The sequence below is a fragment of the Cololabis saira genome, unplaced genomic scaffold, assembly GCF_033807715.1.
Source record: "Cololabis saira isolate AMF1-May2022 unplaced genomic scaffold, fColSai1.1 scf044, whole genome shotgun sequence".
NCBI lineage: Eukaryota > Metazoa > Chordata > Actinopteri > Beloniformes > Belonidae > Cololabis > Cololabis saira.
This window is the reverse complement of record NW_026906208.1, coordinates 124287-145000: the sequence shown is the minus strand read 5'-3', so window position 1 is coordinate 145000 and position 20714 is coordinate 124287. Positions and strand designations below refer to the sequence as shown.

The 20714-nt window shown below is 43.7% G+C and overlaps 47 non-coding genes across 47 annotated transcripts; all 47 read right to left on the bottom strand.

Moving 5' to 3' along the window:
* Positions 1–186: 186 nt before the first annotated feature.
* LOC133433522 (5S ribosomal RNA) lies at positions 187–305 on the bottom strand. Its single transcript, XR_009777725.1, has one exon. It is a non-coding gene; the product is annotated as a 5S ribosomal RNA (ribosomal RNA).
* Positions 306–504: 199 nt separating this feature from the next.
* Positions 505–623, bottom strand: LOC133433403 (5S ribosomal RNA). The gene has a single exon (XR_009777611.1). It is a non-coding gene; the product is annotated as a 5S ribosomal RNA (ribosomal RNA).
* Positions 624–822: 199 nt separating this feature from the next.
* On the bottom strand, positions 823–941 carry LOC133432957 (5S ribosomal RNA). The gene has a single exon (XR_009777191.1). It is a non-coding gene; the product is annotated as a 5S ribosomal RNA (ribosomal RNA).
* Positions 942–1140: 199 nt separating this feature from the next.
* LOC133433408 (5S ribosomal RNA) lies at positions 1141–1259 on the bottom strand. Its single transcript, XR_009777616.1, has one exon. It is a non-coding gene; the product is annotated as a 5S ribosomal RNA (ribosomal RNA).
* Positions 1260–1458: 199 nt separating this feature from the next.
* Positions 1459–1577, bottom strand: LOC133433203 (5S ribosomal RNA). Its single transcript, XR_009777419.1, has one exon. It is a non-coding gene; the product is annotated as a 5S ribosomal RNA (ribosomal RNA).
* A 199-nt stretch (positions 1578–1776) lies between these two features.
* On the bottom strand, positions 1777–1895 carry LOC133433291 (5S ribosomal RNA). Its single transcript, XR_009777503.1, has one exon. It is a non-coding gene; the product is annotated as a 5S ribosomal RNA (ribosomal RNA).
* A 216-nt stretch (positions 1896–2111) lies between these two features.
* LOC133433271 (5S ribosomal RNA) lies at positions 2112–2230 on the bottom strand. Its single transcript, XR_009777484.1, has one exon. It is a non-coding gene; the product is annotated as a 5S ribosomal RNA (ribosomal RNA).
* Positions 2231–2429: 199 nt separating this feature from the next.
* Positions 2430–2548, bottom strand: LOC133433329 (5S ribosomal RNA). The gene has a single exon (XR_009777540.1). It is a non-coding gene; the product is annotated as a 5S ribosomal RNA (ribosomal RNA).
* Positions 2549–2764: 216 nt separating this feature from the next.
* LOC133433002 (5S ribosomal RNA) lies at positions 2765–2883 on the bottom strand. The gene has a single exon (XR_009777234.1). It is a non-coding gene; the product is annotated as a 5S ribosomal RNA (ribosomal RNA).
* Positions 2884–3106: 223 nt separating this feature from the next.
* LOC133432946 (5S ribosomal RNA) lies at positions 3107–3225 on the bottom strand. The gene has a single exon (XR_009777180.1). It is a non-coding gene; the product is annotated as a 5S ribosomal RNA (ribosomal RNA).
* A 199-nt stretch (positions 3226–3424) lies between these two features.
* LOC133432934 (5S ribosomal RNA) lies at positions 3425–3543 on the bottom strand. The gene has a single exon (XR_009777169.1). It is a non-coding gene; the product is annotated as a 5S ribosomal RNA (ribosomal RNA).
* Positions 3544–3759: 216 nt separating this feature from the next.
* LOC133433306 (5S ribosomal RNA) lies at positions 3760–3878 on the bottom strand. Its single transcript, XR_009777517.1, has one exon. It is a non-coding gene; the product is annotated as a 5S ribosomal RNA (ribosomal RNA).
* Positions 3879–4095: 217 nt separating this feature from the next.
* Positions 4096–4214, bottom strand: LOC133433482 (5S ribosomal RNA). Its single transcript, XR_009777686.1, has one exon. It is a non-coding gene; the product is annotated as a 5S ribosomal RNA (ribosomal RNA).
* A 4254-nt stretch (positions 4215–8468) lies between these two features.
* On the bottom strand, positions 8469–8587 carry LOC133433577 (5S ribosomal RNA). The gene has a single exon (XR_009777778.1). It is a non-coding gene; the product is annotated as a 5S ribosomal RNA (ribosomal RNA).
* Positions 8588–8786: 199 nt separating this feature from the next.
* Positions 8787–8905, bottom strand: LOC133433566 (5S ribosomal RNA). Its single transcript, XR_009777767.1, has one exon. It is a non-coding gene; the product is annotated as a 5S ribosomal RNA (ribosomal RNA).
* Positions 8906–9121: 216 nt separating this feature from the next.
* LOC133433554 (5S ribosomal RNA) lies at positions 9122–9240 on the bottom strand. The gene has a single exon (XR_009777756.1). It is a non-coding gene; the product is annotated as a 5S ribosomal RNA (ribosomal RNA).
* A 217-nt stretch (positions 9241–9457) lies between these two features.
* On the bottom strand, positions 9458–9576 carry LOC133433543 (5S ribosomal RNA). Its single transcript, XR_009777745.1, has one exon. It is a non-coding gene; the product is annotated as a 5S ribosomal RNA (ribosomal RNA).
* Positions 9577–9775: 199 nt separating this feature from the next.
* Positions 9776–9894, bottom strand: LOC133433531 (5S ribosomal RNA). The gene has a single exon (XR_009777734.1). It is a non-coding gene; the product is annotated as a 5S ribosomal RNA (ribosomal RNA).
* Positions 9895–10110: 216 nt separating this feature from the next.
* Positions 10111–10229, bottom strand: LOC133433435 (5S ribosomal RNA). The gene has a single exon (XR_009777642.1). It is a non-coding gene; the product is annotated as a 5S ribosomal RNA (ribosomal RNA).
* Positions 10230–10446: 217 nt separating this feature from the next.
* LOC133433519 (5S ribosomal RNA) lies at positions 10447–10565 on the bottom strand. Its single transcript, XR_009777722.1, has one exon. It is a non-coding gene; the product is annotated as a 5S ribosomal RNA (ribosomal RNA).
* Positions 10566–10764: 199 nt separating this feature from the next.
* LOC133433521 (5S ribosomal RNA) lies at positions 10765–10883 on the bottom strand. The gene has a single exon (XR_009777724.1). It is a non-coding gene; the product is annotated as a 5S ribosomal RNA (ribosomal RNA).
* A 199-nt stretch (positions 10884–11082) lies between these two features.
* Positions 11083–11201, bottom strand: LOC133433400 (5S ribosomal RNA). The gene has a single exon (XR_009777609.1). It is a non-coding gene; the product is annotated as a 5S ribosomal RNA (ribosomal RNA).
* Positions 11202–11400: 199 nt separating this feature from the next.
* Positions 11401–11519, bottom strand: LOC133433507 (5S ribosomal RNA). The gene has a single exon (XR_009777711.1). It is a non-coding gene; the product is annotated as a 5S ribosomal RNA (ribosomal RNA).
* Positions 11520–11718: 199 nt separating this feature from the next.
* LOC133433293 (5S ribosomal RNA) lies at positions 11719–11837 on the bottom strand. The gene has a single exon (XR_009777505.1). It is a non-coding gene; the product is annotated as a 5S ribosomal RNA (ribosomal RNA).
* A 199-nt stretch (positions 11838–12036) lies between these two features.
* On the bottom strand, positions 12037–12155 carry LOC133433202 (5S ribosomal RNA). The gene has a single exon (XR_009777418.1). It is a non-coding gene; the product is annotated as a 5S ribosomal RNA (ribosomal RNA).
* Positions 12156–12354: 199 nt separating this feature from the next.
* LOC133433290 (5S ribosomal RNA) lies at positions 12355–12473 on the bottom strand. Its single transcript, XR_009777502.1, has one exon. It is a non-coding gene; the product is annotated as a 5S ribosomal RNA (ribosomal RNA).
* A 216-nt stretch (positions 12474–12689) lies between these two features.
* Positions 12690–12808, bottom strand: LOC133433182 (5S ribosomal RNA). Its single transcript, XR_009777400.1, has one exon. It is a non-coding gene; the product is annotated as a 5S ribosomal RNA (ribosomal RNA).
* A 199-nt stretch (positions 12809–13007) lies between these two features.
* LOC133433495 (5S ribosomal RNA) lies at positions 13008–13126 on the bottom strand. Its single transcript, XR_009777700.1, has one exon. It is a non-coding gene; the product is annotated as a 5S ribosomal RNA (ribosomal RNA).
* A 199-nt stretch (positions 13127–13325) lies between these two features.
* LOC133433201 (5S ribosomal RNA) lies at positions 13326–13444 on the bottom strand. The gene has a single exon (XR_009777417.1). It is a non-coding gene; the product is annotated as a 5S ribosomal RNA (ribosomal RNA).
* Positions 13445–13643: 199 nt separating this feature from the next.
* LOC133433289 (5S ribosomal RNA) lies at positions 13644–13762 on the bottom strand. Its single transcript, XR_009777501.1, has one exon. It is a non-coding gene; the product is annotated as a 5S ribosomal RNA (ribosomal RNA).
* A 216-nt stretch (positions 13763–13978) lies between these two features.
* On the bottom strand, positions 13979–14097 carry LOC133433169 (5S ribosomal RNA). Its single transcript, XR_009777388.1, has one exon. It is a non-coding gene; the product is annotated as a 5S ribosomal RNA (ribosomal RNA).
* Positions 14098–14296: 199 nt separating this feature from the next.
* Positions 14297–14415, bottom strand: LOC133433484 (5S ribosomal RNA). The gene has a single exon (XR_009777688.1). It is a non-coding gene; the product is annotated as a 5S ribosomal RNA (ribosomal RNA).
* A 217-nt stretch (positions 14416–14632) lies between these two features.
* On the bottom strand, positions 14633–14751 carry LOC133433473 (5S ribosomal RNA). Its single transcript, XR_009777677.1, has one exon. It is a non-coding gene; the product is annotated as a 5S ribosomal RNA (ribosomal RNA).
* Positions 14752–16290: 1539 nt separating this feature from the next.
* LOC133433328 (5S ribosomal RNA) lies at positions 16291–16409 on the bottom strand. The gene has a single exon (XR_009777539.1). It is a non-coding gene; the product is annotated as a 5S ribosomal RNA (ribosomal RNA).
* Positions 16410–16625: 216 nt separating this feature from the next.
* Positions 16626–16744, bottom strand: LOC133433001 (5S ribosomal RNA). The gene has a single exon (XR_009777233.1). It is a non-coding gene; the product is annotated as a 5S ribosomal RNA (ribosomal RNA).
* A 223-nt stretch (positions 16745–16967) lies between these two features.
* Positions 16968–17086, bottom strand: LOC133433327 (5S ribosomal RNA). Its single transcript, XR_009777538.1, has one exon. It is a non-coding gene; the product is annotated as a 5S ribosomal RNA (ribosomal RNA).
* Positions 17087–17302: 216 nt separating this feature from the next.
* LOC133433000 (5S ribosomal RNA) lies at positions 17303–17421 on the bottom strand. The gene has a single exon (XR_009777232.1). It is a non-coding gene; the product is annotated as a 5S ribosomal RNA (ribosomal RNA).
* A 223-nt stretch (positions 17422–17644) lies between these two features.
* Positions 17645–17763, bottom strand: LOC133433461 (5S ribosomal RNA). Its single transcript, XR_009777666.1, has one exon. It is a non-coding gene; the product is annotated as a 5S ribosomal RNA (ribosomal RNA).
* Positions 17764–17962: 199 nt separating this feature from the next.
* LOC133433449 (5S ribosomal RNA) lies at positions 17963–18081 on the bottom strand. The gene has a single exon (XR_009777655.1). It is a non-coding gene; the product is annotated as a 5S ribosomal RNA (ribosomal RNA).
* Positions 18082–18297: 216 nt separating this feature from the next.
* LOC133433305 (5S ribosomal RNA) lies at positions 18298–18416 on the bottom strand. The gene has a single exon (XR_009777516.1). It is a non-coding gene; the product is annotated as a 5S ribosomal RNA (ribosomal RNA).
* Positions 18417–18633: 217 nt separating this feature from the next.
* Positions 18634–18752, bottom strand: LOC133433481 (5S ribosomal RNA). The gene has a single exon (XR_009777685.1). It is a non-coding gene; the product is annotated as a 5S ribosomal RNA (ribosomal RNA).
* Positions 18753–18951: 199 nt separating this feature from the next.
* Positions 18952–19070, bottom strand: LOC133433437 (5S ribosomal RNA). The gene has a single exon (XR_009777644.1). It is a non-coding gene; the product is annotated as a 5S ribosomal RNA (ribosomal RNA).
* A 199-nt stretch (positions 19071–19269) lies between these two features.
* On the bottom strand, positions 19270–19388 carry LOC133433249 (5S ribosomal RNA). Its single transcript, XR_009777463.1, has one exon. It is a non-coding gene; the product is annotated as a 5S ribosomal RNA (ribosomal RNA).
* A 199-nt stretch (positions 19389–19587) lies between these two features.
* Positions 19588–19706, bottom strand: LOC133433501 (5S ribosomal RNA). The gene has a single exon (XR_009777706.1). It is a non-coding gene; the product is annotated as a 5S ribosomal RNA (ribosomal RNA).
* Positions 19707–19923: 217 nt separating this feature from the next.
* LOC133433426 (5S ribosomal RNA) lies at positions 19924–20042 on the bottom strand. The gene has a single exon (XR_009777633.1). It is a non-coding gene; the product is annotated as a 5S ribosomal RNA (ribosomal RNA).
* Positions 20043–20241: 199 nt separating this feature from the next.
* On the bottom strand, positions 20242–20360 carry LOC133433414 (5S ribosomal RNA). The gene has a single exon (XR_009777622.1). It is a non-coding gene; the product is annotated as a 5S ribosomal RNA (ribosomal RNA).
* A 216-nt stretch (positions 20361–20576) lies between these two features.
* Positions 20577–20695, bottom strand: LOC133433558 (5S ribosomal RNA). The gene has a single exon (XR_009777760.1). It is a non-coding gene; the product is annotated as a 5S ribosomal RNA (ribosomal RNA).
* Between the last annotated feature and the right edge of the window lie 19 nt (positions 20696–20714).

Below are 20714 nucleotides of genomic sequence, written 5' to 3'. Positions count from 1 at the left end.
TGAAATACCTCTTGTATGGAGTTGAAGATAAGTCATAGAATATAAGTTATAGATTTGTTGGTTTTATTTGTTGGAGTTAAAGTGCCTCAACCATGTGCAAAACACTTTAGGACGTGAGCTGTCGCTGTTACCACGTTGAAATATGTGTGGGTAGATTAAGCGAGAGCGCTCTCTGCTGGTTGAAAAAGCTTACAGCACCTGGTATTCCCAGGCGGTCTCCCATCCAAGTACTAACCAGGCACGACCCTGCTTAGCTTCCGAGATCAGACGAGATCGGGCGCATCCAGGCTGGTATGGCCGTAAGCTGATGTTGCAGCTTGAAATACCTCTTATATGGAGTTGAAGATAAGTCATATAATATAAGTCATTGATTTGTTGGTTTTATTTGTTGGAGTTAAAGTGCCTTAACCATGTGCAAAACACTTTAGGACGTGAGCTGTCGCTGTTACCACGTTGAAATATGTGTGGCTAGATTAAGCGAGACCGTTCTCTGCTGGTTGAAAAAGCTTACAGCACCTGGTATTCCCAGGCGGTCTCCCATCCAAGTACTAACCAGGCCCGACCCTGCTTAGCTTCCGAGATCAGACAAGATCGGGCGCATCCAGGCTGGTATGGCCGTAAGCAGAAGTTGCAGCTTGAAATACCTCTGATATGGAGTTGAAGATAAGTCATAGAATATAAGTCATTGATTTGTTGGTTTAATTTGTTGGAGTTAAAGTGCCTTAACCATGTGCAAAACACTTTAGGACGTGAGCTGTCGCTGTTACCACGTTGAAATATGTGTGGGTAGATTAAGCGAGAGCGTTCTCTGCTGGTTGAAAAAGCTTACAGCACCTGGTATTCCCAGGCGGTCTCCCATCCAAGTACTAACCAGGCCCGACCCTGCTTAGCTTCCGAGATCAGACGAGATCGGGCGCATCCAGGCTGGTATGGCCGTAAGCAGAAGCTGCAGCTTGAAATACCTCTTGTATGGAGTTGAAGATAAGTCATAGAATATAAGTTATAGATTTGTTGGTTTTATTTGTTGGAGTTAAAGTGCCTTAACCATGTGCAAAACACTTTAGGACGTGAGCTGTCGCTGTTACCACGTTGAAATATGTGTGGGTAGATTAAGCGAGAGCGCTCTCTGCTGGTTGAAAAAGCTTACAGCACCTGGTATTCCCAGGCGGTCTCCCATCCAAGTACTAACCAGGCCCGACCCTGCTTAGCTTCCGAGTTCAGATGAGATCGGGCGCATCCAGGCTGGTATGGCCGTAAGCTGAAGTTGCAGCTTGAAATACCTCTTATATGGAGTTGAAGATAAGTCATATAATATAAGTCATTGATTTGTTGGTTTTATTTGTTGGAGTTAAAGTGCCTTAACCATGTGCAAAACACTTTAGGACGTGAGCTGTCGCTGTTACCACGTTGAAATATGTGTGGGTAGATTAAGCGAGAGCGCTCTCTGTTGGTTGAAAAAGCTTACAGCACCTGGTATTCCCAGGCGGTCTCCCATCCAAGTACTAACCAGGCCCGACCCTGCTTAGCTTCCGAGATCAGACGAGATCGGGCGCATCCAGGCTGGTATGGCTGTAAGCAGAAGCTGCAGCTTGAAATACCTCTTATATGGAGTTGAAGATAAGTCATAGAATATAAGTCTTTGATTTGTCGGTTTTATTTGTTGGAGTTAAAGTGCCTTAACCATGTGCAAAACACTTTAGGACGTGAGCTGTCGCTGTTACCACGTTGAAATATGTGTGGGTAGATTAAGCGAGAGCGCTCTCTGCTGGTTGAAAAAGCTTACAGCACCTGGTATTCCCAGGCGGTCTCCCATCCAAGTACTAACCAGGCCCGACCCTGCTTAGCTTCCGAGATCAGACGAGATCGGGCACATCCAGGCTGGTATGGCCGTAAGCTGAAGCTGCAGCTTGAAATACTTCTTATATGGAGTTGAAGATAAGTATATAATACAAGTCATTGATTTGTTGGTGATAATAATTTAGAAGCGCTTATTTGTTGGAGTTAAAGTGCCTTAACCATGTGCAAAACACTTTAGGACGTGAGCTGTCGCTGTTACCACGTTGAAATATGTGTGGGTAGATTAAGCGAGAGCGCTCTCTGCTGGTTGAAAAAGCTTACAGCACCTGGTATTCCCAGGCGGTCTCCCATCCAAGTACTAACCAGGCCCGACCCTGCTTAGCTTCCGAGATCAGACGAGATCGGGCGCATCCAGACTGGTATGGCCGTAAGCAGAAGCTGCAGCTTGAAATACCTCTTATATGGAGTTGAAGATAAGTCATAGAATATAAGTCATTGATTTGTTGGTTTTATTTGTTGGAGTTAAAGTGCCTTAACCATGTGCAAAACACTTTAGGACGTGAGCTGTCGCTGTTACCACGTTGAAATATGTGTGGCTAGATTAAGCGAGACCGTTCTCTGCTGGTTGAAAAAGCTTACAGCACCTGTTATTCCCAGGCGGTCTCCCATCCAAGTACTAACCAGGCCCGACCCTGCTTAGCTTCCGAGATCAGACGAGATCGGGCGCATCCAGGCTGGTATGGCCGTAAGCAGAAGTTGCAGCTTGAAATACCTCTGATATGGAGTTGAAGATAAGTATTTAATACAAGTCATTGATTTGTTGGTGATAATAATTTAGAAGCGCTTATTTGTTGGAGTTAAAGTGCCTTAACCATGTGCAAAACACTTTAGGACGTGAGCTGTCGCTATTACCACGTTGAAATATGTGTGGGTAGATTAAGCGAGAGCGCTCTCTGCTGGTTGAAAAAGCTTACAGCACCTGGTATTCCCAGGCGGTCTCCCATCCAAGTACTAACCACGCCCGACCCTGCTTAGCTTCCGAGATCAGACGAGATCGGGCGCATCCAGGCTTGTATGGCCGTAAGCTGAAGCTGAAGCTGCAGCTTGAAATACCTCTTATATGGAGTTGAAGATAAGTCATAGAATATAATTAATTGATTTGTTGGTGATAATAATTTAGAAGCGCTTATTTGTTGGAGTTAAAGTGCCTTAACCATGTGCAAAACACTTTAGGACGTGAGCTGTCGCTGTTACCACGTTGAAATATGTGTGGCTAGATTAAGCGAGACCGTTCTCTGCTGGTTGAAAAAGCTTACAGCACCTGGTATTCCCAGGCGGTCTCCCATCCAAGTACTAACCAGGCCCGACCCTGCTTAGCTTCCGAGATCAGACGAGATCGGGCGCATCCAGGCTGGTATGGCCGTAAGCAGAAGTTGCAGCTTGAAATACCTCTGATATGGAGTTGAAGATAAGTCATAGAATATAAGTCATTGATTTGTTGGTTTTATTTGTTGGAGTTAAAGTGCCTTAACCATGTGCAAAACACTTTAGGACGTGAGCTGTCGCTCTTACCACGTTGAAATATGTGTGGGTAGATTAAGCGAGAGCGCTCTCTGCTGGTTGAAAAAGCTTACAGCACCTGGTATTCCCAGGCGGTCTCCCATCCAAGTACTAACCAGGCCCGACCCTGCTTAGCTTCCGAGATCAGACGAGATCGGGCGCATCCAGGCTGGTATGGCCGTAAGCTGAAGCTGCAGCTTGAAATACTTCTTATATGGAGTTGAAGATAAGTATATAATACAAGTCATTGATTTGTTGGTGATAATAATTTAGAAGCGCTTATTTGTTGGAGTTAAACTGCGTTAACCATGTGCAAAACACTTTAGGACGTGAGCTGTCGCTGTTACCACGTTGAAATATGTGTGGGTAGATTAAGCGAGAGCGCTCTCTGTTGGTTGAAAAAGCTTACAGCACCTGGTATTCCCAGGCGGTCTCCCATCCAAGTACTAACCAGGCCCGACCCTGCTTAGCTTCCGAGATCAGACGAGATCGGGCGCATCCAGGCTGGTATGGCCGTTAGCAGAAGCTGCAGCTTGAAATACCTCTTATATGGAGTTGAAGATAAGTCATATAATATAAGTCATTGATTTGTTGGTGATAATAATTTAGAAGCGCTTATTTGTTGGAGTTAAAGTGCCTTAACCATGTGCAAAACACTTTAGGACGTGAGCTGTCGCTGTTACCACGTTGAAATATGTGTGGGTAGATTAAGCGAGAGCGTTCTCTGCTGGTTGAAAAAGCTTACAGCACCTGGTATTCCCAGGCGGTCTCCCATCCAAGTACTAACCAGGCCCGACCCTGCTTAGCTTCCGAGATCAGACGAGATTGGGCGCATCCAGGCTGGTATGGCCGTAAGCAGAAGCTGCTGCCTGAAATACCTCTTATATGGAGTTGAAGATAAGTCATAGAATATAAGTCATTGATTTGTTGGTTTTATTTGTTGGAGTTAAAGTGCCTTAACCATGTGCAAAACACTTTAGGACGTGAGCTGTCGCTGTTACCACGTTGAAATATGTGTGGCTAGATTGGAAAACCGACTTGATGACTTGGAGCAGTACTCCCGAATGAACGACGTAATCATTTCTGGTCTGGTGATTAAACCACGGAGCTACCAGCAAGCAGTGAAAGGCATTGGGTCGGAGAGCAGAAATGATCATGATGAGACGACAGAGGAGCAGGTAACAGCATTTCTTCGTGGCAAGAACATAGACATTGAAACCAGTAATATTGAGGTATGTCACCCTCTACCAGTGAAAAAGATAAAGGATAATCCATCATACCTGCAATAATTGTTCGCTTTACCAACAGGAAACATAAAGTTGATCTGTTAAGACAGGGAAGGAAACTAAAAGGCACAAATGTTTACATTAATGAGCACCTTACCAGGAAAAACGCTGATATAGCCAGGAAGACAAGACAGCTCAAGAAACAGGGAAAAATTCAGACCACTTGGACCGTCAACTGTAAGGTTTTTATTAAACCAAATGGTGCACCAGAAAATTCCAAAGGGTTGTGCATTAGGAGCATGGATCAAATTGAAAGATTTGACAGCGTCTAGTAGTCTTACTCATGATAGAAGCTGAACAAGACATAGATCCTGATCAGAACTTTCTTAATAACATCCATGTAAATTGTTGCTACTACACAGAGGAACAGTTTAATACTACCATCAAATATGACCATGGTATTTCCATCATCCATTTTAATAGTAGAAGTCTCTATAAAAATATTCAGAGTATAAAAGATTATCTCAGTCAATTTAAAAAACCCTTCAATATCATTGCTGTTTCAGAAACATGGATAAATGCAGAGAGGGGGTCTGATTTCTTTATTAAGGGATATGGGTTTCATTGCACCAGTAGATTAAATGGACCTGGTGGTGGTGTGGCTCTGTTTGTTGAAGAAAGTCTCTCTTACAAGGTTCTTGATGACTTGTCAGTAACTATTGATGATACAATAGAAAGTATTACGATTGAAATAGAATTAGTGAGAAGAAAAAATGTAATCATTAGCTGTGTCTACAGAAAACCAGGTTCCAACATTGACACTTTTATCACAATCATGGAAAGATTGTTTAACTCAAAAAAACAAAAAAACATTTATATTTGTGGGGATTATAACATTGATTTGCTGAATCCAAACAAGCATAAATCAATAGATGGATTTATTGAAATCATGTATAGTATGAGTCTTTTCCCAACAATAACTAAACCAACTAGAATAACATCCCATTGTGCCTCCCTAATTGATAATATTTTTACAAATAATATGGAAAGTAAAGTGATAAGTGGAATTTTAATGAATGACATTAGTGATCACCTGCCTGTCTTTCTTATCTATGAATGTAATTATATAAAAAAGAGGGAATTAAAGGAAATTAAATACAAGAGAATAAGGACTGAAGAATCTATAGCTGCTTTAAAAAATGATCTAATCAATTGCACTTGGACCAATGTATATAATGAAACAGAGGTAGATAAGGCTTATGACTTATTTTTAGATACATTCACAGATCTATATGATAAGCACTGCCCTCTGAAACATTATAGCACCAAGAACCGATATGCAGAAAACCCATGGATGACCAAGGGGCTTCAAAATGCATGTAAAAAAAAGAATAGCTTGTATAGACTGTTTATAAAAAATAAAACGAAAGAGGCAGAGTTCAAATATAAGAAATATAAGAATAAATTATTAACTATTATGAGAACATGCAAAAAGGATTATTATACCAAATTATTAGACAAGAATAAAAATAACATTAAAGGTATATGGAGTATATTAAATAGTATTATTAGAAATAAACAAATAAATCAAACATGGCCTGATCACTTTACAGATAAGGGAAGGGAAATTGTTACAATGAAGGAGGTGGTTGATGGTTTTAATAGCTTTTTTGTTGATGTTGGTCCTAATCTGGCTAAAGATATAAAAGATACGGGAAAGAAACTAGCTGAAATGGAAAGTGGCGAGAGTAATGCAGATTCAATATCTTTGGGAATTGTTGATAAAATGGAAATTATTGCTATTGTAAATAGAAGTGCCAACAAAACTTCCACAGATTGGAATGACATCGACATGTCACTCGTAAAGAAAATAATTGAGGGAATAGCGGATCCACTTACTCATATGTGTAATTTATCATTTAAAACAGGCACCTTCCCAGAAAAAATGAAACTGGCCAAAGTGATTCCATTATACAAAGCTGGCGATAAACATTTATTCACAAATTATAGACCTGTTTCCTTACTGTCACAGTTCTCAAAGATACTGGAGAAGTTATTTGTGCAAAGATTAGACGATTTTATTGACAAACATAACTTACTAAATGACAGTCAGTACGGTTTTAGATCATCTAGATCAACTTCCATGGCTCTAATGGAGCTAGTAGAAGAGATAACAGGATGCATCGATAAAAGAAAATATGCAGTGGGTGTTTTCATTGACCTAAAAAAGGCTTTTGACACGATTGACCATGGAATATTGCTAAAAAAAATGGAGCGGTATGGTGTCAGAGGGGTAGCACTCACTTGGTTACAAAGCTACATCAGTAATAGGAAGCAGTTTGTCCAATTGGGTAATTACAAATCAATGTGCTTGAACATCACCTGCGGTGTCCCACAGGGATCTATCTTGGGACCCAAATTATTTATTTTATACATTAACGATATATGGAAAGTGTCTAATATTTTAAAAATGGTGATTTTTGCAGATGACACAAATATTTTATGCTCAGGGGGAGATTTGCAGCAACTATTATTGATGGTCAAAAGTGAATTGCTAAAACTAAAGTGTTGGTTTGATGAAAACAAATTATCATTAAACCTGAATAAAACTAAGTTCATGATATTTGGAAATAATCAAATTAAGCAAAAGGTATGTCTGGAAATTGAAAATGTGGAAATTGAAAGAGTTTATGAAATTAAGTTTCTTGGTATTTTAATTGATCATAAACTCTGCTGGAAGCCTCATGTAAAATATGTGTGCTCCAAATTATCCAGAAGTATTGGAATACTGGGCAAAGCTAAACATGTTTTAGATCAGAAATCACTTCAAATATTGTACTATGCACTTATTGATCCATATCTGTCCTATTCTGTTGAAGTATGGGGCAATACATATAAAAGCACTTTACAAAAAATTTGCACTTTACAAAAAAGAGTCATAAGGATTGTTCATCATGCTGGGTACCTTGCTCATACAAATTGTTTGTTTTTAAAATCGGGTATTTTAAAATTTTGGGACTTAGTTAAAATTAAAACGGGTCAGATTATGTATAAAATCTGGAATAAATTGTTACCAAACAACATCCAAATGATGTTCGTGGTTAGAGAGGGAACATACAATTTAAGAGGGAATCGTAAATTTAAACAGCTTACCATCAATTCAACTCTAAAAAGTATGTGCATATCTGTTTGTGGTGTAAAATTGTGGAACAAACTTGATGAGGACATGAAAATGTGCATTAACTCAAAACAATTTCAAAATAAGTATAAACAGACACTCTTGGCCAGCTACAAAGGACTGGACAGCTAATTTTATTTTATTTTTTAGACAGGATTTTACTTAGTTATCATGTTTGTAATGTGGGTTTTATTCATATTCATTAATATTAAAGTTAAATGTTCTATTTTTTTAGATTGCATTGATTCATAGATTATGAATGTTCTTATGTAATTGAAATTTGTTGGGTGTCTGTGTGTGTGCGTATATGTATGTGTGTATGTGTGTGTATATATGTATATATATATGTGTATATATGTATGTATGTAAAATGGTCAAACTGTATGTGTGTATGTATGTGTATATGTATGTATGTATATATATATATGTGTATGTGTGTGTGTATATATATATATATATATATGTATGTGTTTATGTTTATATATTATGTTTATGTAATTGTATTTAATAAATAATTGTATTGTATGCTGTGTGGCGATGTAAGGGGGGGCTGAACTTGATAAGCTTCGCTTCCTTCAGCTCCTTCTCAAACTTGCACGGCATCGTAATGTGCTCTTTTTTATATTATACAGTATGTACCTGCATGTTTGAGACAAATAAAAATCAAATCAAAAGATTAAGCGAGACCGTTCTCTGCTGGTTGAAAAAGCTTACAGCACCTGGTATTCCCAGGCGGTCTCCCATCCAAGTACTAACCAGGCCCGACCCTGCTTAGCTTCCGAGATCAGACGAGATCGGGCGCATCCAGGCTGGTATGGCCGTAAGCAGAAGTTGCAGCTTGAAATACCTCTGATATGGAGTTGAAGATAAGTCATAGAATATAAGTCCTTGATTTGTTGGTTTTATTTGTTGGAGTTAAAGTGCCTTAACCATGTGCAAAACACTTTAGGACGTGAGCTGTCGCTGTTACCACGTTGAAATATGTGTGGGTAGATTAAGCGAGAGCGTTCTCTGCTGGTTGAAAAAGCTTACAGCACCTGGTATTCCCAGGCGGTCTCCCATCCAAGTACTAACCAGGCCCGACCCTGCTTAGCTTCCGAGATCAGACGAGATCGGGCGCATCCAGGCTGGTATGGCCGTAAGCTGAAGCTGCAGCTTGAAATACTTCTTATATGGAGTTGAAGATAAGTATATAATACAAGTCATTGATTTGTTGGTGATAATAATTTAGAAGCGCTTATTTGTTGGAGTTAAACTGCGTTAACCATGTGCAAAACACTTTAGGACGTGAGCTGTCGCTGTTACCACGTTGAAATATGTGTGGGTAGATTAAGCGAGAGCGCTCTCTGTTGGTTGAAAAAGCTTACAGCACCTGGTATTCCCAGGCGGTCTCCCATCCAAGTACTAACCAGGCCCGACCCTGCTTAGCTTCCGAGATCAGACGAGATCGGGCGCATCCAGGCTGGTATGGCCGTAAGCTGAAGCTGCAGCTTGAAATACTTCTTATATGGAGTTGAAGATAAGTCATATAATACAAGTCATTGATTTGTTGGTGATAATAATTTAGAAGCGCTTATTTGTTGGAGTTAAAGTGCCTTAACCATGTGCAAAACACTTTAGGACGTGAGCTGTCGCTGTTACCACGTTGAAATATGTGTGGGTAGATTAAGCGAGAGCGTTCTCTGCTGGTTGAAAAAGCTTACAGCACCTGGTATTCCCAGGCGGTCTCCCATCCAAGTACTAACCAGGCCCGACCCTGCTTAGCTTCCGAGATCAGACGAGATCGGGCGCATCCAGGCTGGTATGGCCGTAAGCAGAAGTTGCAGCTTGAAATACCTCTGATATGGAGTTGAAGATAAGTCATAGAATATAAGTCATTGATTTGTTGGTTTTATTTGTTGGAGTTAAAGTGCCTTAACCATGTGCAAAACACTTTAGGACGTGAGCTGTCGCTCTTACCACGTTGAAATATGTGTGGGTAGATTAAGCGAGAGCGCTCTCTGCTGGTTGAAAAAGCTTACAGCACCTGGTATTCCCAGGCGGTCTCCCATCCAAGTACTAACCAGGCCCGACCCTGCTTAGCTTCCGAGATCAGACGAGATCGGGCGCATCCAGGCTGGTATGGCCGTAAGCTGAAGCTGCAGCTTGAAATACTTCTTATATGGAGTTGAAGATAAGTATATAATACAAGTCATTGATTTGTTGGTGATAATAATTTAGAAGCGCTTATTTGTTGGAGTTAAACTGCGTTAACCATGTGCAAAACACTTTAGGACGTGAGCTGTCGCTGTTACCACGTTGAAATATGTGTGGGTAGATTAAGCGAGAGCGCTCTCTGTTGGTTGAAAAAGCTTACAGCACCTGGTATTCCCAGGCGGTCTCCCATCCAAGTACTAACCAGGCCCGACCCTGCTTAGCTACCGAGATCAGACGAGATCGGGCGCATCCAGGCTGGTATGGCCGTTAGCAGAAGCTGCAGCTTGAAATACCTCTTATATGGAGTTGAAGATAAGTCATATAATATAAGTCATTGATTTGTTGGTGATAATAATTTAGAAGCGCTTATTTGTTGGAGTTAAAGTGCCTTAACCATGTGCAAAACACTTTAGGACGTGAGCTTTCGCTGTTACCACGTTGAAATATATGTGGGTAGATTAAGCGAGAGCGTTCTCTGCAGGTTGAAAAAGCTTACAGCACCTGGTATTCCCAGGCGGTCTCCCATCCAAGTACTAACCAGGCCCGACCCTGCTTAGCTTCCGAGATCAGACGAGATCGGGCGCATCCAGGCTGGTATGGCCGTAAGCAGAAGCTGCAGCTTGAAATACCTCTTGTATGGAGTTGAAGATAAGTCATAGAATATAAGTTATAGATTTGTTGGTTTTATTTGTTGGAGTTAAAGTGCCTCAACCATGTGCAAAACACTTTAGGACGTGAGCTGTCGCTGTTACCACGTTGAAATATGTGTGGGTAGATTAAGCGAGAGCGCTCTCTGCTGGTTGAAAAAGCTTACAGCACCTGGTATTCCCAGGCGGTCTCCCATCCAAGTACTAACCAGGCACGACCCTGCTTAGCTTCCGAGATCAGACGAGATCGGGCGCATCCAGGCTGGTATGGCCGTAAGCTGATGTTGCAGCTTGAAATACCTCTTATATGGAGTTGAAGATAAGTCATATAATATAAGTCATTGATTTGTTGGTTTTATTTGTTGGAGTTAAAGTGCCTTAACCATGTGCAAAACACTTTAGGACGTGAGCTGTCGCTGTTACCACGTTGAAATATGTGTGGCTAGATTAAGCGAGACCGTTCTCTGCTGGTTGAAAAAGCTTACAGCACCTGGTATTCCCAGGCGGTCTCCCATCCAAGTACTAACCAGGCCCGACCCTGCTTAGCTTCCGAGATCAGACAAGATCGGGCGCATCCAGGCTGGTATGGCCGTAAGCAGAAGTTGCAGCTTGAAATACCTCTGATATGGAGTTGAAGATAAGTCATAGAATATAAGTCATTGATTTGTTGGTTTAATTTGTTGGAGTTAAAGTGCCTTAACCATGTGCAAAACACTTTAGGACGTGAGCTGTCGCTGTTACCACGTTGAAATATGTGTGGGTAGATTAAGCGAGAGCGTTCTCTGCTGGTTGAAAAAGCTTACAGCACCTGGTATTCCCAGGCGGTCTCCCATCCAAGTACTAACCAGGCCCGACCCTGCTTAGCTTCCGAGATCAGACGAGATCGGGCGCATCCAGGCTGGTATGGCCGTAAGCAGAAGCTGCAGCTTGAAATACCTCTTGTATGGAGTTGAAGATAAGTCATAGAATATAAGTTATAGATTTGTTGGTTTTATTTGTTGGAGTTAAAGTGCCTTAACCATGTGCAAAACACTTTAGGACGTGAGCTGTCGCTGTTACCACGTTGAAATATGTGTGGGTAGATTAAGCGAGAGCGCTCTCTGCTGGTTGAAAAAGCTTACAGCACCTGGTATTCCCAGGCGGTCTCCCATCCAAGTACTAACCAGGCCCGACCCTGCTTAGCTTCCGAGTTCAGATGAGATCGGGCGCATCCAGGCTGGTATGGCCGTAAGCTGAAGTTGCAGCTTGAAATACCTCTTATATGGAGTTGAAGATAAGTCATATAATATAAGTCATTGATTTGTTGGTTTTATTTGTTGGAGTTAAAGTGCCTTAACCATGTGCAAAACACTTTAGGACGTGAGCTGTCGCTGTTACCACGTTGAAATATGTGTGGGTAGATTAAGCGAGAGCGCTCTCTGTTGGTTGAAAAAGCTTACAGCACCTGGTATTCCCAGGCGGTCTCCCATCCAAGTACTAACCAGGCCCGACCCTGCTTAGCTTCCGAGATCAGACGAGATCGGGCGCATCCAGGCTGGTATGGCTGTAAGCAGAAGCTGCAGCTTGAAATACCTCTTATATGGAGTTGAAGATAAGTCATAGAATATAAGTCTTTGATTTGTCGGTTTTATTTGTTGGAGTTAAAGTGCCTTAACCAAGTGCAAAACACTTTAGGACGTGAGCTGTCGCTGTTACCACGTTGAAATATGTGTGGGTAGATTAAGCGAGAGCGCTCTCTGCTGGTTGAAAAAGCTTACAGCACCTGGTATTCCCAGGCGGTCTCCCATCCAAGTACTAACCAGGCCCGACCCTGCTTAGCTTCCGAGATCAGACGAGATCGGGCACATCCAGGCTGGTATGGCCGTAAGCTGAAGCTGCAGCTTGAAATACTTCTTATATGGAGTTGAAGATAAGTATATAATACAAGTCATTGATTTGTTGGTGATAATAATTTAGAAGCGCTTATTTGTTGGAGTTAAAGTGCCTTAACCATGTGCAAAACACTTTAGGACGTGAGCTGTCGCTTTTACCACGTTGAAATATGTGTGGGTAGATTAAGCGAGAGCGCTCTCTGCTGGTTGAAAAAGCTTACAGCACCTGGTATTCCCAGGCGGTCTCCCATCCAAGTACTAACCAGGCCCGACCCTGCTTAGCTTCCGAGATCAGATGAGATCGGGCGCATCCAGGCTGGTATGGCCGTAAGCAGAAGCTGCAGCTTGAAATACCTCTTATATGGAGTTGAAGATAAGTCATATAATATAAGTCATTGATTTGTTGGTTTTATTTGTTGGAGTTAAAGTGCCTTAACCATGTGCAAAACACTTTAGGACGTGAGCTGTCGCTGTTACCACGTTGAAATATGTGTGGCTAGATTAAGCGAGACCGTTCTCTGCTGGTTGAAAAAGCTTACAGCACCTGGTATTCCCAGGCGGTCTCCCATCCAAGTACTAACCAGGCCCGACCCTGCTTAGCTTCCGAGATCAGACGAGATCGGGCGCATCCAGGCTGGTATGGCCGTAAGCAGAAGCTGCAGCTTGAAATACCTCTTGTATGGAGTTGAAGATAAGTCATATAATATAAGTCATTGATTTGTTGGTTTTATTTGTTGGAGTTAAAGTGCCTTAACCATGTGCAAAACACTTTAGGACGTGAGCTGTCGCTGTTACCACGTTGAAATATGTGTGGGTAGATTAAGCGAGAGCGCTCTCTGTTGGTTGAAAAAGCTTACAGCACCTGGTATTCCCAGGCGGTCTCCCATCCAAGTACTAACCAGGCCCGACCCTGCTTAGCTTCCGAGATCAGACGAGATCGGGCGCATCCAGGCTGGTATGGCTGTAAGCAGAAGCTGCAGCTTGAAATACCTCTTATATGGAGTTGAAGATAAGTCATAGAATATAAGTCTTTGATTTGTCGGTTTTATTTGTTGGAGTTAAAGTGCCTTAACCAAGTGCAAAACACTTTAGGACGTGAGCTGTCGCTGTTACCACGTTGAAATATGTGTGGGTAGATTAAGCGAGAGCGCTCTCTGCTGGTTGAAAAAGCTTACAGCACCTGGTATTCCCAGGCGGTCTCCCATCCAAGTACTAACCAGGCCCGACCCTGCTTAGCTTCCGAGATCAGACGAGATCGGGCACATCCAGGCTGGTATGGCCGTAAGCTGAAGCTGCAGCTTGAAATACTTCTTATATGGAGTTGAAGATAAGTATATAATACAAGTCATTGATTTGTTGGTGATAATAATTTAGAAGCGCTTATTTGTTGGAGTTAAAGTGCCTTAACCATGTGCAAAACACTTTAGGACGTGAGCTGTCGCTGTTACCACGTTGAAATATGTGTGGGTAGATTAAGCGAGAGCGCTCTCTGCTGGTTGAAAAAGCTTACAGCACCTGGTATTCCCAGGCGGTCTCCCATCCAAGTACTAACCAGGCCCGACCCTGCTTAGCTTCCGAGATCAGATGAGATCGGGCGCATCCAGGCTGGTATGGCCGTAAGCAGAAGCTGCAGCTTGAAATACCTCTTATATGGAGTTGAAGATAAGTCATATAATATAAGTCATTGATTTGTTGGTTTTATTTGTTGGAGTTAAAGTGCCTTAACCATGTGCAAAACACTTTAGGACGTGAGCTGTCGCTGTTACCACGTTGAAATATGTGTGGCTAGATTAAGCGAGACCGTTCTCTGCTGGTTGAAAAAGCTTACAGCACCTGGTATTCCCAGGCGGTCTCCCATCCAAGTACTAACCAGGCCCGACCCTGCTTAGCTTCCGAGATCAGACGAGATCGGGCGCATCCAGGCTGGTATGGCCGTAAGCAGAAGCTGCAGCTTGAAATACCTCTTGTATGGAGTTGAAGATAAGTCATAGAATATAATTAATTGATTTGTTGGTGATAATAATTTAGAAGCGCTTATTTGTTGGAGTTAAAGTGCCTTAACCATGTGCAAAACACTTTAGGACGTGAGCTTTCGCTGTTACCACGTTGAAATATGTGTGGGTAGATTAAGCGAGAGCGCTCTCTGCTGGTTGAAAAAGCTTACAGCACCTGGTATTCCCAGGCGGTCTCCCATCCAAGTACTAACCAGGCCCGACCCTGCTTAGCTTCCGAGATCAGACGAGATCGGGCGCATCCAGGCTGGTATGGCCGTAAGCAGAAGCTGCAGCTTGAAATACCTCTTGTATGGAGTTGAAGATAAGTCATAGAATATAAGTTATAGATTTGTTGGTTTTATTTGTTGGAGTTAAAGTGCCTTAACCATGTTGTGGGGAACCAGAGCGGCCTCCCCACGTACAAGGGGACAAGGCAAAACTGGAGCTGGGTGATGAGGTGTAAAAAGAACCTTGCAGAGCGTAGAATGCCAAAAAATAAGGCTTTTTATTGTGTGCAGAAAAAAGCACAAAGACATAAAGGTGGAGGCAAAACAGTAGTCTTAAAAATGGCACAATGAGGATAGCCTCTCCACAAGCTTCCTCCATTCAGCAGCCTCTTCTGGTATACAGCTGCTGTTTATAAACCCTGGCAGGCTGGGGACGTTGATTGGACACAGGTGTGCCTTAATCAGCAGAACCAGGCACACCTGTGTGCTGCTCCCCAGCAGACCACGCCCAATCCTCCACTCTGCCACACATATTAAAACAAGTCCGGTGATGGTGAGAAGGGGAGGGGTTGCTCACTTTCTCACACTTCCCTCCCCCTCTGGAGTCTCGCCAACCCCGTTGCGAGACCGGAAAACGGCCATTTCCTCCGGTTGCCGGCCGCTTCCTCCCAGTTGCCGAGGTCGCTTCCTCCCGGTATCCGAGGTCGCTTCCTCCCGGTATCCGAGGTCGCTCCCTCCCGGTATCCGAGGTCGCTCCCTCCCGGTATCCGAGGTCGCTCCCTCCCGGTATCCGAGGTCGCTCCCTCCCGGTATCCGAGGACGCTCCCTCCCGGTATCCGAGGACGCTCCCTCCCGGTATCCGAGGACGCATCCTGCCGGTTACAGACCTCCTCCTGGTCACCGGGTCTCCCAGACTTCTGCTGGTCACCGGGTCTCCCAGACTCCTGCTGGTCACCGGGTCTCCCAGACTCCTGCTGGTCACCGGGTCTCCCAGACTCCGCCAAACCCACGGCGTCGCTTCCCACCTCTTCTCTCCAGTTTTCAGGTGGCGCCAAAGATCCCACCACTGCCACCAAATGTGGGGAACCAGAGCGGCCTCCCCACGTACAAGGGGACAAGGCAAAACTGGAGCTGGGTGATGAGGTGTAAAAAGAACCTTGCAGAGCGTAGAATGCCAAAAAATAAGGCTTTTTATTGTGTGCAGAAAAAAGCACAAAGACATAAAGGTGGAGGCAAAACAGTAGTCTTAAAAATGGCACAATGAGGATAGCCTCTCCACAAGCTTCCTCCATTCAGCAGCCTCTTCTGGTATACAGCTGCTGTTTATAAACCCTGGCAGGCTGGGGACGTTGATTGGACACAGGTGTGCCTTAATCAGCAGAACCAGGCACACCTGTGTGCTGCTCCCCAGCAGACCACGCCCAATCCTCCACTCTGCCACACATATTAAAACAAGTCCGGTGATGGTGAGAAGGGGAGGGGTTGCTCACTTTCTCACACATGTGCAAAACACTTTAGGACGTGAGCTGTCGCTGTTACCACGTTGAAATATGTGTGGCTAGATTAAGCGAGACCGTTCTCTGCTGGTTGAAAAAGCTTACAGCACCTGTTATTCCCAGGCGGTCTCCCATCCAAGTACTAACCAGGCCCGACCCTGCTTAGCTTCCGAGATCAGACGAGATCGGGCGCATCCAGGCTGGTATGGCCGTAAGCAGAAGTTGCAGCTTGAAATACATCTGATATGGAGTTGAAGATAAGTATTTAATACAAGTCATTGATTTGTTGGTGATAATAATTTAGAAGCGCTTATTTGTTGGAGTTAAAGTGCCTTAACCATGTGCAAAACACTTTAGGACGTGAGCTGTCGCTATTACCACGTTGAAATATGTGTGGGTAGATTAAGCGAGAGCGCTCTCTGCTGGTTGAAAAAGCTTACAGCACCTGGTATTCCCAGGCGGTCTCCCATCCAAGTACTAACCACGCCCGACCCTGCTTAGCTTCCGAGATCAGACGAGATCGGGCGCATCCAGGCTTGTATGGCCGTAAGCTGAAGCTGAAGCTGCAGCTTGAAATACCTCTTATATGGAGTTGAAGATAAGTCATATAATATAAGTCATTGATTTGTTGGTGATAATAATTTAGAAGCACTTATTTGTTGGAGTTAAAGTGCCTTAACCATGTGCAAAACACTTTAGGACGTGAGCTGTCGCTGTTACCACGTTGAAATATGTGTGGGTAGATTAAGCGAGACCGTTCTCTGCTGGTTGAAAAAGCTTACAGCACCTGTTATTCCCAGGCGGTCTCCCATCCAAGTACTAACCAGGCCCGACCCTGCTTAGCTTCCGAGATCAGACGAGATCGGGCGCATCCAGGCTGGTATGGCCGTAAGCAGAAGTTGCAGCTTGAAATACCTCTGATATGGAGTTGAAGATAAGTATTTAATACAAGTCATTGATTTGTTGGTGATAATAATTTAGAAGCGCTTATTTGTTGGAGTTAAAGTGCCTTAACCATGTGCAAAACACTTTAGGACGTGAGCTGTCGCTATTACCACGTTGAAATATGTGTGGGTAGATTAAGCGAGAGCGCTCTCTGCTGGTTGAAAAAGCTTACAGCACCTGGTATTCCCAGGCGGTCTCCCATCCAAGTACTAACCACGCCCGACCCTGCTTAGCTTCCGAGATCAGACGAGATCGGGCGCATCCAGGCTTGTATGGCCGTAAGCTGAAGCTGAAGCTGCAGCTTGAAATACCTCTTATATGGAGTTGAAGATAAGTCATAGAATATAATTAATTGATTTGTTGGTGATAATAATTTAGAAGCGCTTATTTGTTGGAGTTAAAGTGCCTTAACCATGTGCAAAACACTTTAGGACGTGAGCTGTTGCTGTTACCACGTTGAAATATGTGTGGCTAGATTAAGCGAGACCGTTCTCTGCTGGTTGAAAAAGCTTACAGCACCTGGTATTCCCAGGCGGTCTCCCATCCAAGTACTAACCAGGCCCGACCCTGCTTAGCTTCCGAGATCAGACGAGATCGGGCGCATCCAGGCTGGTATGGCCGTAAGCAGAAGTTGCAGCTTGAAATACCTCTGATATGGAGTTGAAGATAAGTCATAGAATATAAGTCATTGATTTGTTGGTTTTATTTGTTGGAGTTAAAGTGCCTTAACCATGTGCAAAACACTTTAGGACGTGAGCTGTCGCTCTTACCATGTTGAAATATGTGTGGGTAGATTAAGCGAGAGCGCTCTCTGCTGGTTGAAAAAGCTTACAGCACCTGGTATTCCCAGGCGGTCTCCCATCCAAGTACTAACCAGGCCCGACCCTGCTTAGCTTCCGAGATCAGACGAGATCGGGCGCATCCAGGCTGGTATGGCCGTAAGCTGAAGCTGCAGCTTGAAATACTTCTTATATGGAGTTGAAGATAAGTATATAATACAAGTCATTGATTTGTTGGTGATAATAATTTAGAAGCGCTTATTTGTTGGAGTTAAACTGCGTTAACCATGTGCAAAACACTTTAGGACGTGAGCTGTCGCTGTTACCACGTTGAAATATGTGTGGGTAGATTAAGCGAGAGCGCTCTCTGTTGGTTGAAAAAGCTTACAGCACCTGGTATTCCCAGGCGGTCTCCCATCCAAGTACTAACCAGGCCCGACCCTGCTTAGCTTCCGAGATCAGACGAGATCGGGCGCATCCAGGCTGGTATGGCCGTTAGCAGAAGCTGCAGCTTGAAATACCTCTTATATGGAGTTGAAGATAAGTCATATAATATAAGTCATTGATTTGTTGGTGATAATAATTTAGAAGCGCTTATTTGTTGGAGTTAAAGTGCCTTAACCATGTGCAAAACACTTTAGGACGTGAGCTGTCGCTGTTACCACGTTGAAATATGTGTGGGTAGATTAAGCGAGAGCGTTCTCTGCTGGTTGAAAAAGCTTACAGCACCTGGTATTCCCAGGCGGTCTCCCATCCAAGTACTAACCAGGCCCGACCCTGCTTAGCTTCCGAGATCAGACGAGATTGGGCGCATCCAGGCTGGTATGGCCGTAAGCAGAAGCTGCTGCCTGAAATACCTCTTATATGGAGTTGAAGATAAGTCATAGAATATAAGTCATTGATTTGTTGGTTTTATTTGTTGGAGTTAAAGTGCCTTAACCATGTGCAAAACACTTTAGGACGTGAGCTGTCGCTGTTACCACGTTGAAATATGTGTGGCTAGATTAAGCGAGACCGTTCTCTGCTGGTTGAAAAAGCTTACAGCACCTGGTATTCCCAGGCGGTCTCCCATCCAAGTACTAACCAGGCCCGACCCTGCTTAGCTTCCGAGATCAGACGAGATCGGGCGCATCCAGGCTGGTATGGCCGTAAGCAGAAGTTGCAGCTTGAAATACCTCTGATATGGAGTTGAAGATAAGTCATAGAATATAAGTCCTTGATTTGTTGGTTTTATTTGTTGGAGTTAAAGTGCCTTAACCATGTGCAAAACACTTTAGGACGTGAGCTGTCGCTGTTACCACGTTGAAATATGTGTGGGTAGATTAAGCGAGAGCGTTCTCTGCTGGTTGAAAAAGCTTACAGCACCTGGTATTCCCAGGCGGTCTCCCATCCAAGTACTAACCAGGCCCGACCCTGCTTAGCTTCCGAGATCAGACGAGATCGGGCGCATCCAGGCTGGTATGGCCATAAGCTGAAGCTGCAGCTTGTAATACCTCTTATATGGAGTTGAAGATAAGTCATAGAATATAAGTCATTGATTTGTTGGTTTTATTTGTTGGAGTTAAAGTGCCTTAACCATGTGCAAAACACTTTTGGACGTGAGCTGTCGCTCTTACCACGTTGAAATATGTGTGGGTAGATTAAGCGAGAGCGCTCTCTGCTGGTTGAAAAAGCTTAAAGCACCTGGTATTCCCAGGCGGTCTCCCATCCAAGTACTAACCAGGCCCGACCCTGCTTAGCTTCCGAGATCAGACGAGATCGGGCGCATCCAGGCTGGTATGGCCGTAAGCTGAAGCTGCAGCTTGAAATACTTCTTATATGGAGTTGAAGATAAGTCATATAATACAAGTCATTGATTTGTTGGTGATAATAATTTAGAAGCGCTTATTTGTTGGAGTTAAAGTGCCTTAACCATGTGCAAAACACTTTAGGACGTGAGCTGTCGCTGTTACCACGTTGAAATATGTGTGGGTAGATTAAGCGAGAGCGTTCTCTGCTGGTTGAAAAAGCTTACAGCACCTGGTATTCCCAGGCGGTCTCCCATCCAAGTACTAACCAGGCCCGACCCTGCTTAGCTTCCGAGATCAGACGAGATCGGGCGCATCCAGGCTGGTATGGCCGTAAGCAGAAGTTGCAGCTTGAAATACCTCTGATATGGAGTTGAAGATAAGTCATAGAATATAAGTCATTGATTTGTTGGTTTTATTTGTTGGAGTTAAAGTGCCTTAACCATGTGCAAAACACTTTAGGACGTGAGCTGTCGCTCTTACCACGTTGAAATATGTGTGGGTAGATTAAGCGAGAGCGCTCTCTGCTGGTTGAAAAAGCTTACAGCACCTGGTATTCCCAGGCGGTCTCCCATCCAAGTACTAACCAGGCCCGACCCTGCTTAGCTTCCGAGATCAGACGAGATCGGGCGCATCCAGGCTGGTATGGCCGTAAGCTGAAGCTGCAGCTTGAAATACTTCTTATATGGAGTTGAAGATAAGTATATAATACAAGTCATTGATTTGTTGGTGATAATAATTTAGAAGCGCTTATTTGTTGGAGTTAAACTGCGTTAACCATGTGCAAAACACTTTAGGACGTGAGCTGTCGCTGTTACCACGTTGAAATATGTGTGGGTAGATTAAGCGAGAGCGCTCTCTGTTGGTTGAAAAAGCTTACAGCACCTGGTATTCGCAGGCGGTCTCCCATCCAAGTACTAACCAGGCCCGACCCTGCTTAGCTACCGAGATCAGACGAGATCGGGCGCATCCAGGCTGGTATGGCCGTTAGCAGAAGCTGCAGCTTGAAAT